At 50.8% G+C, this 17,198-nt stretch overlaps 1 protein-coding gene across 3 annotated transcripts in view; it reads left to right on the top strand.

Moving 5' to 3' along the window:
* The window catches only part of LOC139048920 (myocardin-related transcription factor A-like), a 263,394-nt gene that overhangs the window by 185,993 nt on the left and 60,203 nt on the right, over positions 1-17,198 (top strand). The window contains exon 1 of one of the 3 annotated variants that reach the window (XM_070523884.1): positions 7,765-7,878. The exons of the other annotated variants lie outside the window; for them this stretch is intronic. The gene's annotated coding sequence lies outside the window, so the exon portion shown is untranslated. Of the gene's footprint in view, positions 1-7,764; positions 7,879-17,198 lie in introns of those variants that run through there. 3 annotated transcript variants of the gene reach the window in all.

Below are 17,198 nucleotides of genomic sequence, written 5' to 3'. Positions count from 1 at the left end.
GCGACATTTACAGTGAAGTGGTTTGTACAAACGAATCATTTTCAGAGGCCCCGATCACTTTGTTATAAAAGGCGCTCGACTGCAAGTGGTTCTTGAGTAGGCGGGGGTGTCCACAGCCTATGCATAGTTCATACGTGTGACTGGCGCATGGGAGCCAGCGCCGCGTGATCGCAGTAAATTTGTTCAGAGTGGGAGTGAATCGCATGAAGTCTGCCGATTGTTTTTGTTTGTTTGTTGACATATTTCATCTGAACATTTGAACTGAGAAAGCTGTATTGCCGCAGAGCTAGGCAGATTATTCTTGAAATCGCTGTCCGCGCGCGGTTCTGGCGAGCTAGGACGCTGATTCAACGCGTCGCTCTTCCCGTGACACGAACTTGGCAGAGCTAACGGACTCGCACTTGCCAAAGGAATAGCCGAAGTGTGTTCGTTATTTAGCTCGATATTTCGTAATCTGGAGTGTAATCTAGTCCCTCTCTCTCCCGAAGTTGGTCCCTCGTCGTCTGTTTCTCGGAAGCCGGGTCGAGGAAGCATCCGACGTCGAGTCAAGTTTCAGCACGCGTGGGTTCGAGTGCAGTTCTGTGCCCAGTTTCCCGAGAAAAGGCCCCCGTGACATTTAGCGTCAGTTTCGACACTGATGTTTATGGTCTAGCTAACCTAACCTGGAGGGCTGTTCTGAACTCTGTCGAATTCAGCAGTGTGGCCGAATGCAGCCGCCGCCTTGGCGTTTCGAGCCAATCGGAGAGGCCGTAGCAGTTCTGGCAGAGCCAATCACAAGTGACGTGATTGTGAATTCGAAACTATGGCGGGATTTGAAAGTGTCTACAACATTGCATCCAAGAAATATAGGCTGGCCCAGTGTTTATATTATTATTATTATTATTATTATTATTTAATAATTTTTGTAATTGTCCTTTTATACCTAACGTGTTTCTACACGGGTATTAACGCCCAGTCGGTCTCACTTCTTGTTTATTTTTCCCTCCTTTTTTACTTATATACTCTTGTAGTTCCTTCCTTTTTCTTTTATTGTTTGTTCGTGCCAGCACTCAGACCTTAGGTTTCATCCTGAGTACGCTAAATATATGATTCATTCATTGCTTGATTGATTGACTGATCGATGGAAATCCACAGCGGTCAGAAGGCTGCAATGTACAGAAGAGATAGGGGAAGGCCTGTTCGGAAAGAAATCGCAGTCCATTATAAAGGGACAAATAATGGAATACGAAATGAGTTTCAACTGGTTAAGAATTGTACCAGAAACCCTGCCTGCATTAATCGGCAGAAAACAGGTAATTAAGTATTCGAGAAAATGAAGGGCATTTCAGAGTTATGTTTTTCCTTATTTTATATCGCGCCAGAACGTTAGCGTTGGTGCGTAAGTGTGACGTCACAGATTTCAACGTAGATTTTCGTATTTGGGCTGCTATGGCTTGGCAAACGTACTTTAAACTTGCGAATGTATGTCTTTGGCTCCTTTAGAATGCAATGTAGCTAAACTTTAACGATGAAAAATGAAATATGCCTGACCGCGGTCGCCGTCGAGACTGGTGACGTAACGGCAAGCTATAGTGCGGCAACTTCAACGTCTTTCCTTTTTTGCGTTTTCCCTGGCTTAATCAATAAGTTCCTTCTCAGGCTAAGGGTTACCTTCTTTGCCATTGCGGAAGGCTAATTTACTAATACATCTCATTATTTCTTTCTCCTTACTCTCGAACACTTGTAAGAATGTGCTCTCTGTTGACAACGAAACTTTTGGCGCTGGCGTCAACTGCGTCAGCAGTTGGTGCTGGCTTCAACCAGCGGCGCAAGGTTTTTTGTAAGAACGAGGGTTTTGGCCGGTTGATGTTCAAAGATGCGCGGAGTTGGCACCGCAGCGGTGGCCTAGCGGTAGAGCATCCGCCTCGCGTGCGGAAGGTACTAGGTTCGAATCCAGGTGCCGCCGGAAACCCGCCCGTTGTTTTTTTTTCTAATGAGTAGGGATGTCCCTCGGCCTGGTGCTCGGCTCCCTGTAGGGGGAGGGGGAGGGGTCTCACATGTCGAAAGTGGGGGAGGGGGAGCTGTAGGCGTTGTCGAGGGCGTCCCCTGTGGAATCACAGACGGCTCTGCATAGAAGCATCCACCGCGGCTGTGGGAGCTAGGTAGACTAGAGCTGCCGCCTGGTACCTACGGGTAAAATATATGTGCAAGCTTGCTCCCGGCCAGGTGCGCAGCCTATACGGCACATCAACGCCTGGCAAGGGGAGTTGGTCCCCAACCTCGAGGACGCGTACCCCACTAATACGAATGGGTGCACTGGGGCGCCACAGGGGAAGGTGTCGTCGTGGCGAGTGGCCCAAACCTCCTTTCCCATGATTTTCTGGGTCTACGAACAAGCGCTCACTGTCCTTCGTCACCCCCCCCCCCCACACACACACACATACACGCGCACACATTTTTTTTGCCACTCTGCAACCGCTGGCGCCGTATCAGGAAAGTTACAGCTTGAAGAAGGATTAGTGTCAACTATAGCAGACGCAGGCTAGACATTTCTGTATACACACTTTGCACGTCCATCTCCATTCGCTCCTCGATTCATCAGCGAGGCTTTGGCTGCGAACCAGCAGAGCCGCATGCCCGCACGACAAATTAAGGACCAGCGTCTACAGCGCCATCACGGGGAGGGTGTGGGTTAGGACTGTGGTACGCACCCCCGAAAACTTAATTTCAGATAGTCTATATAGAGAGTCTATGGGGGATATTCGGTGAAGTATATAGATTATCTGCGTTGGCACCTCTGTACCTATGCACCCACCCTTTATTTTTGGTTGTCTAACGTCTGTAGCATATCATATTGACCACTAATAAGACGAGGACAGGAGAAGAGAACACAAAAGGACGACATGGGCGGTAACTTTCAACTCCCGTGTCGCCCGTGTAGTCGTTTTGTGCTCTATTCCCCTGTCTTCCTCTTTATTAGCGGTCAGTATGATATGCAGTAAACACCAACTAGGCCAAACTGAAGTTCTTCTGGAACGTCTGTAGACTTTCTACAAAGAACCGCTTGAAAGCTTGTGGGTCACGATAGACAGACGGAAACAGACTCGTTAACCACTTCTGGTGAACTGTGCATGCACTTTAATGGACAAAATGACAGGGCTGTAGCATCTCTGTGCCACGTGCGCTTCCTTTAGGGACGTTGAAGCCAGTACGACTCCTAAAACCGGCGACCCTCACTGGCTCCGTTCCACGAGCTCGTGGAACGTAGTCTTGTGAGGCTTGTAGATTTTCAGCGGTCTTAATGGTCTCTGAAAGTACGAGCGTGAGAGGGTTATAAGACGGCAAAGAGGTCTACAGGCGTGCCTTCTGGCAGTTTACAGAGTTTCTAAATTCAGTTATTTTTTTTTACGAGTACACTCTGCTGCTGCCCAGGAGTCGTCTGTATGCAATGAAGAGTAGAAACGAAATCCTTTCGTCTTCGTGGTCTTCGTATCGATGGTTCTTTAAAAAAAAGCGCGTGCGACACTGATATAAAGAAGCGCAGAGAAGTCCGCTAGAATTCTACAGCCCCTCTACAAAGCGTGTCAACTCGACTTCTTATTATGGCACACTGCGCTGTACGCGCGCACTGCAGTCAGAACGCCGAGAAGGCTGCAGACATGTAGAAGGCTCGCGTGATCCTTGTGGTCCTTTCGTTCAATGATCTTTGTGCGCGCGCGTGCCACAGGGATACGCGTAAAAAGGAGAGATGTCCACGAAATGTCTACGGGGGATCCACAGTGTCTCAATTCACCGTTTGCTAAGATGCACCGGCACCGCGCAGTCGATGAGCCGACCGAACTCAGGAAGCACTACAGACTCTTTTTTTCCATTTTTTTTTTCATTTAAAGGCCCAGCTTGGGCATTACATAGGGGGGGGGGGGGAGAACAATTGATATGCAATATACAATGATATACAATATACATTGTAAGTCAAATATCCTTAGATGAAGTAGTACATGCTATACAACCTTTACATCACTTCTAATTCGACAACATCATACGCCAATAATTATTAAATTATACAAACAATAATATGACATCTGATGAAAGGCAGGAAGAAATGTTAATGTTATTAATTTACGAATGTTTCATTAAGTGCTTGTTTGAATATAATATGGTCAGTTATTTCAGCTATGTTACTTGGGAGATTATTCCATTCCGAAATGGCTAAGTGCAGACACGAAAACTGCAATAGTTTAGTACGTGCAAATGGTTGTTCGATTATAAATTCGTGATCAATTCGTGAGAATTTTCTTTTGCCTGGTAAGATGTGTGCCTGAGAGAATATATTTGGGTTATGAAAAAGCTGATGGAAGAAAGTTAGCCGAGATATCTTTCTTCTAGTCCCGCTGCTTTGATAATCTTACATATCCCTCGAGTGCCTGCCAAGGGACTCCTATAAAAAAAGGCAAATATACGTCTTGGAGATGTCCACAGGATGTCAACGGGCAATATACAGTTGTGTGAATTCAGCTTCCCCTATTAAGCCACATTGCGGCTGTCGGCGAGTAGGCCAAACGGAGAGTATGCACAGGCAGGTGCACATCCCTTCTCTCTCTCCCTCCGTATACCCTGCTGTTTCTATTTATCCTTCGAGCGCCTGCCAAACACTCCTCCTCGATTTAAGACAATCCACCGAGGCGCGGCAAGCAGAGGCGGGGGGGGGGGGGGGGGTGGAGGCAAGGGGGGGGGGTGTGTGAGGCAGGCCCAGGGAACGTCGGCGCGCTCACTGGTTGCACTGCCGCTTCGCGAGATTCCTGTCGCCCGGCAGGCGTGTCCGGCGCCGCCGGCGAAAGCAAGCCCTCCGGCGAGGAACCGACTCCCCTCTCGACTCTGCCAGCACTTAGCTCGCCAAGCCCGCTCGCCGAAACAGCTGAGCAGCGCCAAACACCAGAGAATCACGTCGGCGGCGCGCCGGCGTCCTCGGAGTGTCAGCGCTTCTAGCCTCTGTGCGCCGACTGTGCCGGGACCGCAGTCAGAAAAGCAACCGCGGAAGCAAGAACGAATGCACGAAAGGAAAAGGAGTCGCCGAAGAAAGAAAGAAAGAAAGAAAGAAAAAGAAAGAAAGAAAGAAAGAAAGAAAGAAAGGAAGAAAGAAAGAAAGAAAGAAAGAAAGAAAGAAAGAAAGAAAGAAAGAAAGAAAGAAAGAAAGAAAGAAAGAAAGAAAGAAAGAAAGAAAGAAAGAAAGAAAGAAAGAAAGAAAGAAAGAAAGAAAGAAAGAAAGAAAGAAAGAAAGAAAGAAAGAAAGAAAGAAAGAAAGCCTCTTAGGATACAGGTACACGAACGACGCACAGACAGACAGACACACGAAAGCACGAACTCACGCACACGCACGTACGCACACAGACTGTGGACCGAGCACCGCACGCAGGCCGGCCACAGCCTCCTCTTCCTCCGGGACAACCCCCCCCCCCACCGCCGCCCTCGGTTCCGCACAACGGGCACCGGGGGAGCCACCACCGAAGAAACGAGCCCTGGGCCCGGTGCCAGGACCCGGCGAGAGAAGGGTGTGTGCGTCTATTCCTGGATGCCAAGATGGCGGCGGCTCGGAAACACCGCCGCCGTGAGCGCGCGCGCGCGCCCGCGCGTCCCGGGCTGGCGGGCAGCACAGCGGGCCGTGATTCAGTCGGCTCGGAAGGCTGCCTCTGAACGGGGACACCGCCAGCGCACGCTCTCTCTCTCTCTTCACTGCACACTTTGCCCTCGAGCCGCAGCGGCAGCAGCAGCAGCCCGGGGCTCTCTCCGAGCCGGCACACGCAAACACCGGGAGAGTCCTGGCCCCTTTGGCAAAGCCGGCAGCGAGGCCTCTCAGCTGGACCCTCGCCGTAAACCGACTTTCATTCAGCGGTGGCTTCAGTCCGCGGCCGACCACTTCCAACCGCCACATGTGCGGCAGGCCAGGCGCAGTTCTGGTCTCTTGAACTCTGCGCTGCTAGCGGAGCCTGTGCGGTGAACTGTGTACTCTCGGCTATTGTGCGTCTTGACCTGGACCTCTTGAAGACGTCCCCTCTTCTCTTACTTCCTCTGACGGAGCTTCACCGAGCTGAAGTGCGGCGGTGGTCGGCCGTGTCGGAGAGCCTCTAAACCGACAACGCCTCCCTCGCTCGCCGGTGCTTCGGCACATAAGCTCCGGTTTGTTTGCTGAACGTTCCTTGCGCCTGCACCTGTCGAAGACGCGCGCCGCACACCAGGAAGGCGGAACGTTTTGGTGGCCGCCGAATCGCCAACCTGAGCGAACAATCTCAGCCTCGGAACGAGTATCCTCTGGTCTGTTGATCGCTGGCAAAGCGGTGCTTCCGCCAACCGCTATACTGCGTGTCCCAAGTCTGTCGCCCATTCCAGTGGTGCGAAGCGCCTGCAGGATACACGCTGTCCTACGGGAAATCAAAACTCGAAGGTGCTGTCTCTAAACCACGGACCGATTAACGAAAGCGACTGCATCCCCTGCTTTCTGCTCTCGTCACAACCACACGACGACGCCTATTCGCTCGTACGTTGTTCGCGCAACATCTGGAATGTCCTCTTAAGCGGTCATCCTTCTGAATATCTGAACACTTGCTGCGAACTCGCCGGTTTAATCGCCTTGGGAGCACCGTGTTCTCCGCCGCCCCGGCTCGCTCTCGCCGCACCGTTACGGATTTCACCTGTTGGATACCCCTGGCAGCCGGCTTCGTGCTTGTCCTCGAGCCAACAGGCAAGGAAAGTACCGTTCGTGCGCCGTCTACACCGGGAAGGCCCAGAACACCCCGCGCGTGGTCTTCAGCTGTCCTGGCGGCGAATCGCGCGGAGGATATTGTTTTGACGCGTCTGGCGCCGGCTCGCAGTGCCAACTCTTTCTCGGCGCCTCTTGAACAGCGCTTGGTGTAGCGCGAGGACCACAACCAGACCACGACGCTGCCGCCAATTTCAGCGGAATCGGCAGGTGGCCCTGTCAGGCCGTCCGAAAGAATGCACCGGCTACAATGGTCGTCTTCTTAACGCGCGGTAATTGTTAGAAACTTTCGCTCGAATGAGTGCTTCTCTCGGAGAGCCCTTCCTGGCGAGTAAAGACCGCTGACCAAACCCTGTAAATACTCGAGCAGACTCGCTGTCCGGCGAAGCGACGTCCGGAAGCTGTCCGGATTTCGAGTTACTCGACACGGATGCCACTTGGCGGACGGTTTCGGACGTACATTCCTCGCAATAGCTGATAGCCAAGATCGCCACTGCTGTATACAAAGGACAAGCGCCCGTCTCTGTGGAGCTTCGAACTCTGTTCAGCGGCGTGTGCAGATCAGAACCACGTGTCGGAACGATACGAGTTGTCAAAGAGAAAAAAAAAATCAAAAAGGAGACAGTCTTCTAAGGATGGCATCCGCTGTGGTCCCGTGCCGTCCCGGTGCTGTGTACTGTGGTCGCTGCCGCTTCTCGCGTCATCCCCTTGCGGTCGTGACGGCGACGGCATTGGCGGCGGCGATGATGATGGTGATGGTGGTTAGCGGTGCTGTGAAGTGTTAGCGTCGGCGGTCGTGGTGGAGAGAGAGCGAGAGAAAGAGAGGAGAGAGGACACGCGTCGGTAGGGTGGTCGCCAGCGGGTCCGGAGGCTGGCCGCTGTCTGCGTGTGGCCGGCGTGGCGATCGTCCAGCAGCGTGGCGCCGAGTGCGCCGGCAAAGCGGCGACGCACCGGCAGCCCCGAGCCGGACGCCGCCCCATCGCCCAGGCCGCCGGCTCCTTCCTCGACGTCGCCCTCGCCGTCCTCGTCGTCGTCGTCTTCATCTTCCTGCAACGGCACAGCGGCGAACGGTGCGTCGTCCGCTGCCGCCGTCAACGGTGCGGCCACTGACCAACGGTGCGGAGACAAGTGCACCCACTGCCACGGTGAGCTGTCGCTGACGTCCCTCCGCGGGGGAGGTTCGTTTCTATCCGTAGAACGGCGTGCGTGGTTTATCGGCGGGCACCCGCCGTGGTTGCTCAGTGGCCATGGTGTTGGACTGCTGAGCACGAGGTCGCGGGATCGAATCCCGGCCACGGCGGCCGCACTTCGATGGGGGCGAAATGCGAAACCACCCGTGTGCTTAGATTTAGGTTCACGTTAAAGAACCCCAGGAGGTCGGAATTTCCGCAGTCCTCCACTACGGCATGCCTCATAATCAGAAAGTGGTTTTGGCACGTAAAACCCCATAATGTATGGGTTATTGGCGGCCTTGCTTCGATTGCTCCCTGCGTATTTCGAGAGAGAGAGAACAAGGGTAGGAAAGGCATGGAGGTCAACCAGAACAGCATCCGGTTTGCTACCCTACACTGGGGGTGGGGGAAAGAGGAAATGAAGGGAAAGAGGAAAGAGGTGGGGAAAGTCCATCCTATGTTGCAGCTGTACAGGGTTTTGTTTCTCGGACTCCTACGTTACAGCGAATTTCGAGGTATCCAACAGGTCCCGGCAGCTGGACCAGTCAAACCCGTCGGAGACCCGTTCAGACACACTTGCTGCGATGAGCTTGTTGGATGAGCTGTCGACAGGTTCAGTCGCACGATGGATCGTATCGCAAACAAGCTCGTGCGCCAAGCGTGGCAAACACATGGGCGTCAAAAATAATCGTCTGGCCCGTGCGAGGACGCTTTAAAAAAATTTGGCTGTTGGAACGTCACGAAATCCGTTGGCGACTTAGGACTTTCTAGAAACTTGTTCGATGCGTTCGTCGTTCGTGTGATTATGCTTACGCTGTTGAGGACGTTCCTTTTTTCCTTTTTACACGTAGGTTTTTTTTTCGCATTTTAAGCACGAAACAGACGATATGACTTGGCGTCCGATTATTGGAACGCGCTGGAAGCTTTCTGGCCGTAGTTGCTGTTGGTGGTTGTATTGACTGCTGCGTTTATGCACGCGAGTTACGCGTTTATTCTTTGTTTGTTTTCGACAACGGGGCTTTGTAACTTGCCACTGTATAAAGCGCCACAGAAGGCTTGGCTCAAGGATTTCGTATAGTTCTTCGTAGTCGGCGCAAAATGTAAATAGTTTCCTTCATCTACACAGTATCCTCTCTACTATCCTCTGTCCATGTCCTCCTACACCCCTGCCCTCATACACCCCACCCCCTTTTCCACTGCCTGTTGGCCACCGTGCAGGTGTCAGGAGCTTGCGCTAGGTAGTTGGCGGTGTCAGCAGTAAACTATGGTAAACATATTTGCACTTTTGAGGGTGTAAATCGGTCTACAACTCACACTCTTACGCTCTTTACGGTCGTAATTGCCAAATTTTCGATGGATGGATGGATGGATGGATGGATGGATGGATGGATGGATGGATGGATGGATGGATGGATGGATGGATGGATGGATGGATGGATGGATGGATGGATGCTATGAGCGTCCCCTTTGAAAGGGGGTGACGGTTTGCACCACCAAGCTCTTGTCATTATCTATAGCCTAATGTCCTGCCTACATATTGAAAAAGAAACACACAGACAAAAAAATCCCAGCATCAACCTTTCAGAACCACTATTGCAAACTTTGATTTTGTACGCCTCCGTTGTTCGTGGACTCCCTACTTAATTTCCTGCCACCAAACTTCCAATTGCCTCTAACTAATCTTTATTGCGGACATGTTTACTTTCCCCCTGCTATCCCTGCTTTCATGGGCCTTCCGACACCTTGCGGGCCTCCGCATAACTGATTTGCTACTCCCGTTCCAATTGTTATCCCGGCGTCTCCTAAAATGACGACCACTCATATCTGTTACCCCTGCTGTCCTGGCTTTCATGGACCTTCCGACACCTTGCGGGCCTCCGCATAACCAATTTGCTGCTCCCATTCCAATTGTTATCCCGGCGTATCCTCCAATGGCAACCACTCATATCTGTCACGCCTGCTATCCCTGCTTTCATGGACCTTCCGACACCTTGCGGGCCTCCGCAGAAGTGATTTGCTACTCCCATTCCAATTGTTATCCCGGCGTCTCCTCCAACGACGACCACTCATATCTGTCAAACCGAACGTGACGTTACATTACCGCTATACGTCGCTTACACGCACGGAGGAAGGAAAGAACAAGAAGGACGCGTCGCGCAGCACGATTGAAGCCACACGGGTCAGCCCAGCACGTGATCGCCACGTCACAGCACGCCGTAGGTTTTAGTGCCCCCGCTCGGCAGCTAGAGCCGCGGCAGGACAGCCGTACAAATGTCCGCAGCGGTTTAAAAAAAATAAAAACTGCCGGGAACCAAACGCCCTCGGCCAGTACGCTGAGTCTCGTAGGTCACATGTTGGGCAGACTTTTTCGAGGGAAGGAAGGAAGGAAAAAGTGGAGAAGGAAGGCAGGGAGGTTAACCAGTTTAGCCTAACCGGTTTGCTACCCTACACATGGGAGTGGGATGGGGGGGATGAAAGATGGGAGGAGAGAGAGCACATAACACAGCAAACACATCGTCAGTTACAGTCCGTCACTCTTGCGCGGTACGCGACATCACTGTCACAGCCGAGGGAAAATAAAAGCGATGGGTATGGTTCCACTGAGAGTTGGCTTGCCGAGGCCTACTGCGTGATGTAATGCTCCCTCCTAGTTTATTTCCTTCCTCCATGCTTACGCAGGCAAGCAGCTTTGTGTTGGGAGCTAAGTGGTGGAACGCCATACGGTGAGGTTAACTGCTTTTTTTTGTGTATTTCTTTCTTCTTTTAATTGTTTCTCACTTCGTTGCCGTTTTCTGCCCGTTACTTGTTTATCTCCGCTCAGACGTGCCCACATACGGGAAACGGAAAACAGTATTCGGCGCATCGTCTCATCCGTGTCACCTTGTTAAAAGGCTGTCATTTCCTACTCCACGCAGTAGCGCGTCTGTATAGCCACACACCGTATCTTGCATTGCCAGCGCCGTAGGTGGCGCTGGCTAACACTACCGAGGCCAGACCTCGCACACATACGCAAGTACAAAGTCGACGGGAGGATAGCCACCGCCGTACAGCTCATTTATTGAATAGAGCATCGCACGCGTAAAATGCGGAGGTTGTATGTTCGACTCCAACCGGCGGCAAGTTGTCTTTTCGCTCCCTTTCGGTCATTTCTCTCTTCCTCATTAGTCACGCATTTTGATCAAAAACCACAGTTGTTTTTTTCCCGTGTACGCCTTTCTTCGGCATCATTGTCTGTTGGCCTAATTGTGGTCCCGACTGTCGAAAAAAAAAACATCGATCCCTTCGTTTTCCTTTCGATACTTTAAAGACAGCAAGGCTGATTCTTGGGCTAGTTGGTATGGTTTACTCATAATGCCAAAGCCCTTAGAGAGAGAGAGAGAGAGAAAGCAAGGATAGGAAAGGCAGGGAGGTCAACCAGAAGAGTATCCGGTTTGCTACCCTACACTGGGGGTGGGGGAAAGGGGATTAGAAAGAGGAGGAAAAGGAGAGAGTGAGCACTGAGTACGTGTGGGCGGGACACTATGCACAGGGACACTATAAACGGCACGAAAAGCGAATCGTGCATTACTGCAAAGCCCTTAGCGCAATTCAAAACGTCAGGGACATGACAGACACAGGACAGCGCTGTCCGGTGTCTCTGTCCACGTCCCTGTCTTTTGGTATTGCGCTAAAGGCTTTGCCACTATGTTTAAAGGCAGAACTGCTTTCCTGGAACTTAGTAACTCGTCGCCGTAACGAAAATTCAAACTTTTCGTCTCGCGGCCGATCTGTAAGGAGCACGCGCCGCCAGCTGGTGCCCGTTTGTCTGATGACGCGCGGGAGGGGAGGCCGCTCGCTGAAGGCCGCGCCGTCGTCTAGAGGTTTATAAAACGTCCGAAGGGCATCCCTCCGCCGCCTCAAGCCCGCGCTTGTATAGCCCACGTCTGGAATGCCCGTGGCGCATGCTGGCTCGTGAAATTCGTGCCCCTTCCCCCTTGGTGCAGCCTCTCCAGTACACAAAGCCCACCCAAAACGACCAACAACCCCCTCCCCCCCCCCCCCTCCGTCACCCTTATATACCACTCTATACCTACCGCTCGTTCTTACACTCATGCATGTATTGACGCATACCGCTGACGTAACGGTGCATCTGCAGGCATCTTATGTTTTTTTCGGGGGAACGGCTAAAGAAGTAAGCATAGCAGAGACGGGTGGTGCGAAGGGAAGAGTCCGGAAGGAGGGAAAGAAGGAAGTGGCAAAGGTGTTTCCTCGGCGGCGCCTTGTATATAAACCGTCTTTCGCCGCCTAGCCGTTGCTGTGTGCGCGGTTAACGCTCTTGTTTTGACGCTCGTGTGCGCGCATACGCGAATTTCACTTCGTCGTTCGATCTTTGCTTTTTCTTCGTCGACCTCAGCAGGATTGGGGAGGGGGTGGCGCGGGGGAAGGCATCTCGCTCGATGTGCACCGTGGGTCGCGCGCATCTGCAGCAGTCTCGGGGGCGTCACTTGCAGGGAGTTTTTGCGAACCTTTCCGGACTGCGCAATTTTGGGGAACGTTAGTTTGACGCTCGGTGCGATTTTCCCAGAGTTTTTAGTGGACCGGTGTAGGCTCCTGCGGAGCCTGGAACGAGGAGGCGCTTCCGGTCGAACCTGGCTAACCTGCCTTTTGTTGCCGTGTTCGGGAGTTTTAGTGAGTTGGTGACCTGGGGGCCCACGTTCGCAGAAACTCTTGCGCTAGAACTGTGCGCAAGAGAATGTACTAGCGAACGGCAATGTTCAACCTGACAGTGAAGGCGGCCGGCCAATATCAAACACTATTTTATGAAAGAGAAGTTTTGCGAATTCGGCAGTAGTTCTCGCCGCGTTTGGAATCTCTATAACTAATCTATACCTACCTAACTCGCTGATTTGTGTCATTTTCCTGAATTTCACTGAAGTGATTCGTTATCTCTGTGCTTGGAAAGTAAATCACTTTTCGGTCGACCTAGCTAGCTGACATGCTGTATTTTACCATTTTCTGGAGTTTTAGCGAACTGGCGACCAGCTTTTGGGTGCCTATGAGATGTGAAGACACTTCCGGTCTACCTTTGTAAGCGCATTGCTGAAGCGATACACGTCACGGCTGTTAAGTGCCAGGGACAAAAGTTTCACGAAACTCAAGGTACGGGGAATTCGGAAGTTTTAGTGCATCGCTCGTAACTTTTGGTCACACTGAGAGTGAAAATTCTTCATCTTTTTCAGTGTGCGTAACCTCATAATACCTATACAGTCCAACATGGCAAATCACGCTTGTTTTAAGTTTGCGCTGGAACGCGAACAGCACCGAGCAGTATATATCGCACAGCTTTACATGGAGCGTTTTAGCGAGCCTTAAACAGTTTGCCTTTCCTCTTTACATTGTTTTTTCGCATGACCAGCATGCAGACATCTCTACCTTTACGTGTTTCTCGCAGCAGAGTCGAATCTAATTTCTCGTGTGTTTGTTTAGAGACAGAACTGAAAACAAACAAACAAAATAAATTCGCAACAACCTGAGTCACGCGTGATGATGTCATCTTCGGTAGTTTCAGTGCGCCTGACCCAGAACAGCTTTCTGGCGCATTGTGGTTGCCCGTTCTGTCACTTGGCAGGCGTACGAGCTGGTTCGGTGAGGTGTCAAAGGCAGTTTCTGGCTACGATGCAAGCGGAAGCTGCTAAGTGCTACGGGCCATTTGCATACCAGTCGGATGCGTAAACATGGCGAAAACCCCAGCGCCAAAAACACTCGGACTGTAACGGGACTAAAGGCGAGTTCAGAGGTTACCAACACAGTCATCTTTAGGTTTCCTTCAAATTGAGGTCAGTCAAGATCTGGTTTTCGGCTCGTAATATTTAACAAGATGTGCGTACCTTAAAGCCCAGATCTATGACATCTGTATAGTTTGCTCTCATGAGATACTTTCTTTCATCTGTATACTTCCTGTAGACTTCTTGTAGATTATAGACTGTGGTGAGTCATCACATAGGTCATCTTCATTTCGCGTCCAAATTGAAGGGAGTCAAAAAGATTTTTTTGTGCATAATATTTAACAAATTGTGTACCCTATAGTACACCTCTATGATGTCTGCATAGTTTGTTCTCGTGAGATACGTACGTTATATCGTATATATGCTTCCTGTAGACATCTTGTAGATTATGTACTATAGGCGAGTTTAGAGGATACCGCTAAAGTAATCTTTAGGTTGCTTTCACATTCAGTTCAGTCGGAATTTCTTTTCGGGCTCGTTACATTTAACAATTAAGTGTGCCTTACAGTCCACAGCTATGACGTCTGCACTTTGTTCTCGTGAGATGCGTTCTATCATCTACGTGTGTACTTCCTGTAGACCTCTTGTACATTATACACTTCTGACGCCTATAAAATGCTTGCTTTCGTTTGTCGTACAAGCGTTCACATAGGCTTCATACAGTTTCACATGCACGTACACGTATGTGGGCGAGCCTGTAGCATTTATACGGCAAGCTTATTGGATCGACGATCCTTTCCCAGGGAAGGGTAGCCAACCGGGCTCGCCGTGGTTAGCCTCCTTTCCGTTCCCTTATCATTCCTCTTTCTGTCTCGCGAGATAGGTGCTGCTCTGTGCCCTTCTTGGCACTTGCGTCCAGTCCGCGAATACCGCGCTATTAACGTTCGCGTCAGCTGTATAACGGGAACTGGTCGGTTTATGCGAGAAATTCCGAAGCCCCGCAGTCATATTTCCGAGGAAGGGAGATTTAAGTACGAAGGAAAATAAAAAAGAAAAGAAAAGAAAGAAAAGCTACGAAACATGTTCGCTCGCGTTACTCCAAACGCTCCCGCCGTGTACATGTGCGTGCATATTTCACAGCTCGCGTAATCCTCCCCCCCCTCCGAACACGGGCCGGACCTCCGTCGGCCGTAAACTTTGCCCATTCCGCTGTAAATTCAGGAATTCTTCCGAGGCTGCCATAATAAACACGCACGCCGTCCGAGACGAACAAGATTGCCATAGCTCGTGCTCCTTCTTGCGCGGTTCTGACGTCTACCTCCGGGAAGAGCCTGTAACTTTATTTTGTCTTACTTCTTTTTTTTACTGTCTGTATTTCAAAGTGATCGTTCGTCTTCCCCCCTGTTCCCCCCCTCTCTCTCACACCTTCCGCAATCGTTCTGTCTGCAAGCGCGCGAGGTCTGCTTGAATCGCATGGTTGCTCGTTCAGGGTCACTACACCTCGTGTTCGGAATTTCCGCACATGTTCACTATACCGAACTAGGAACGAACGAGATGAAGTGCATACGTTCTACAATCTATATACTACTTGTAGACTTCTTGTAGACGTGTAGCCTTGTGCCATTTATAGATTCCTTGCTTTCAGCTGTAGGACAAGCCTTCACACATCCGGCCACCTGTCAGAGCGAAATGTACTAGGACAGCCGTGGCAAAGCTGCAATGCTCACAAAGAACGAAGGACAGGACTGGTGTACTTTACGATCGAGTGCCGTTTCGACTAGCTGTGTCCTTGGCCCTTTGGGTGCGCTACAGTTCTGCCATGAATAATTACCGACACTATCCCGCCATTCAGTCCTTCGGCAATTTATTACTAGAACAGTGGTCTCAATATGGACGGGCGCGCCAAAGGCAACCAGGGCTGTAGTTCGCTTTCTGCGGTCTACTGACCTGCGAGAGAGACGGTGACAGTGGCGTGTGCGGCTTCAGTTTTGTGTGCCGCTTTCTCGTTTCTACGTTCGTCTTGCTGCCTTCCCATCTCATCGAATCCTTTTTTCCCCGTGCAGGGTAGCAAACCAGACTTAATTTTTCTGGTTAGGCTCTTTAAATTTCTTCGTTTTTCTTTCTCTCTCTCTCCTTCGTACATGCTTCACATAGTTTCACATATATGGGCAATGATATATGACGTCTATAGGACTGTTGAGAGACCAGACTATATAGCATTATAGGGGCGGGTGGGGGTAAAAGTAGCCCCATACGTGATGCGTATGTTCGTCTTTTAACGCCAAGAAATGTTAACATTCCCAAAAGATTGGACGCGCTCCCGGAAACCTTAACTTTACGATAGCACTTCCTGCCATCTACTTCACCCGAAAGCTGTCAGTTCCGTTTTCATTCGACTCTAACTACCGTAATTCTGTTCTCCGGCGAAAATAACGGAAAGTCGTTTTGCGAACTTCTCTCTTTCAAAAGAATCACTTCGAGTCGTACTCAGAACCATGCTCGAATATAACGAGAGATCTTTCTTTAGTTCTTTCTTTCTTTCTTTCTTTCTTTCTTTCTTTCTTTCTTTCTTTCTTTCTTTCTTTCTTTCTTTCTTTCTTTCTTTCTTTCTTTCTTTCTTTTTTTCGTGCGTTCCTTCCTTCTTTTGCCCCATTTTGGCGCTTCAACGTTCGGCTAGCTCAGCCACTGTGCGATAAAGTAAGACGGCAAAGCCAACCTCTTGACATGAGGCGTGGCCTTGCGTGTAGCAGGAAAGCAACTCGGCGCAACGAAGTGGAAATGCAGCGATGACGCGTAGGGGGTCCAGCTACAATCTTACCTGTGAACTTCAAGTCAAGTGGCTCCATCTATAATGTCGATGTATCCCTGCACATGGCCTCGTCGCGCAGACGCGTCTTTGAACGTCGTTCTGCGTGTGCAGCAACGAATCGTATGTCGTGCCCGTGTCCTAGCTGAACAGTCCTACCTCAAACCAGTCGGCGCTGCTTCCTGCTCATACTTCGTCCTTTGATAGCATAGCTTAATTTTCGATCTCATATCGTCAAAATCTTACCTAACCCCCCTGCCAGCCCTCTTCGCTCCCCTCACCTTCGAACGCTAAGCGTGTTATTCGTGAGAGTGTTTTGGGAATACCTCGCGAACACCGCAGAAGCGCTCGGCAACGACAGCGTTGGCAGTGTCACCTTGTGGCACTTTTCCTCGGCTGCAACCAGCTAGTACATTTTTGGCATTGCATATGGTTGTTCTAGTCGAAGAAAGGCACGCCAGCGTCTGAGTAGGTGCAAAAGCCGCCATCATAATAATAGCTATGCACACTTTAGTTGAACGCCGCATTGCTAGATGGCGCCGCAAGCACTACTAGATTAAAGCCCCTTAAACTTCGTAAAGTACTGCCACGCTTTGAAGAATTCCGCCACCTCCTCGCGCGATCTGGCCTAGGCCAACGCTGTGTCGCTATTGGCCTAATAGCATCACGTGGGCCCTCGCGCTGTGCATCAGCGCCATTTTTGCTCGAGAAGCGTCTACGGAGTGGGGAGGAGCGCATGTTGGCGCCGTTGCTACGCTCGAGCAGTGCAGGTCGAGGAGAGA

The sequence above is a fragment of the Dermacentor albipictus genome, chromosome 8, assembly GCF_038994185.2.
Source record: "Dermacentor albipictus isolate Rhodes 1998 colony chromosome 8, USDA_Dalb.pri_finalv2, whole genome shotgun sequence".
Taxonomy (NCBI): Eukaryota; Metazoa; Arthropoda; class Arachnida; order Ixodida; family Ixodidae; genus Dermacentor; species Dermacentor albipictus.
Note: the sequence above shows the minus strand (reverse complement) of the source record. Positions and strands in the feature narration are given on the sequence as shown.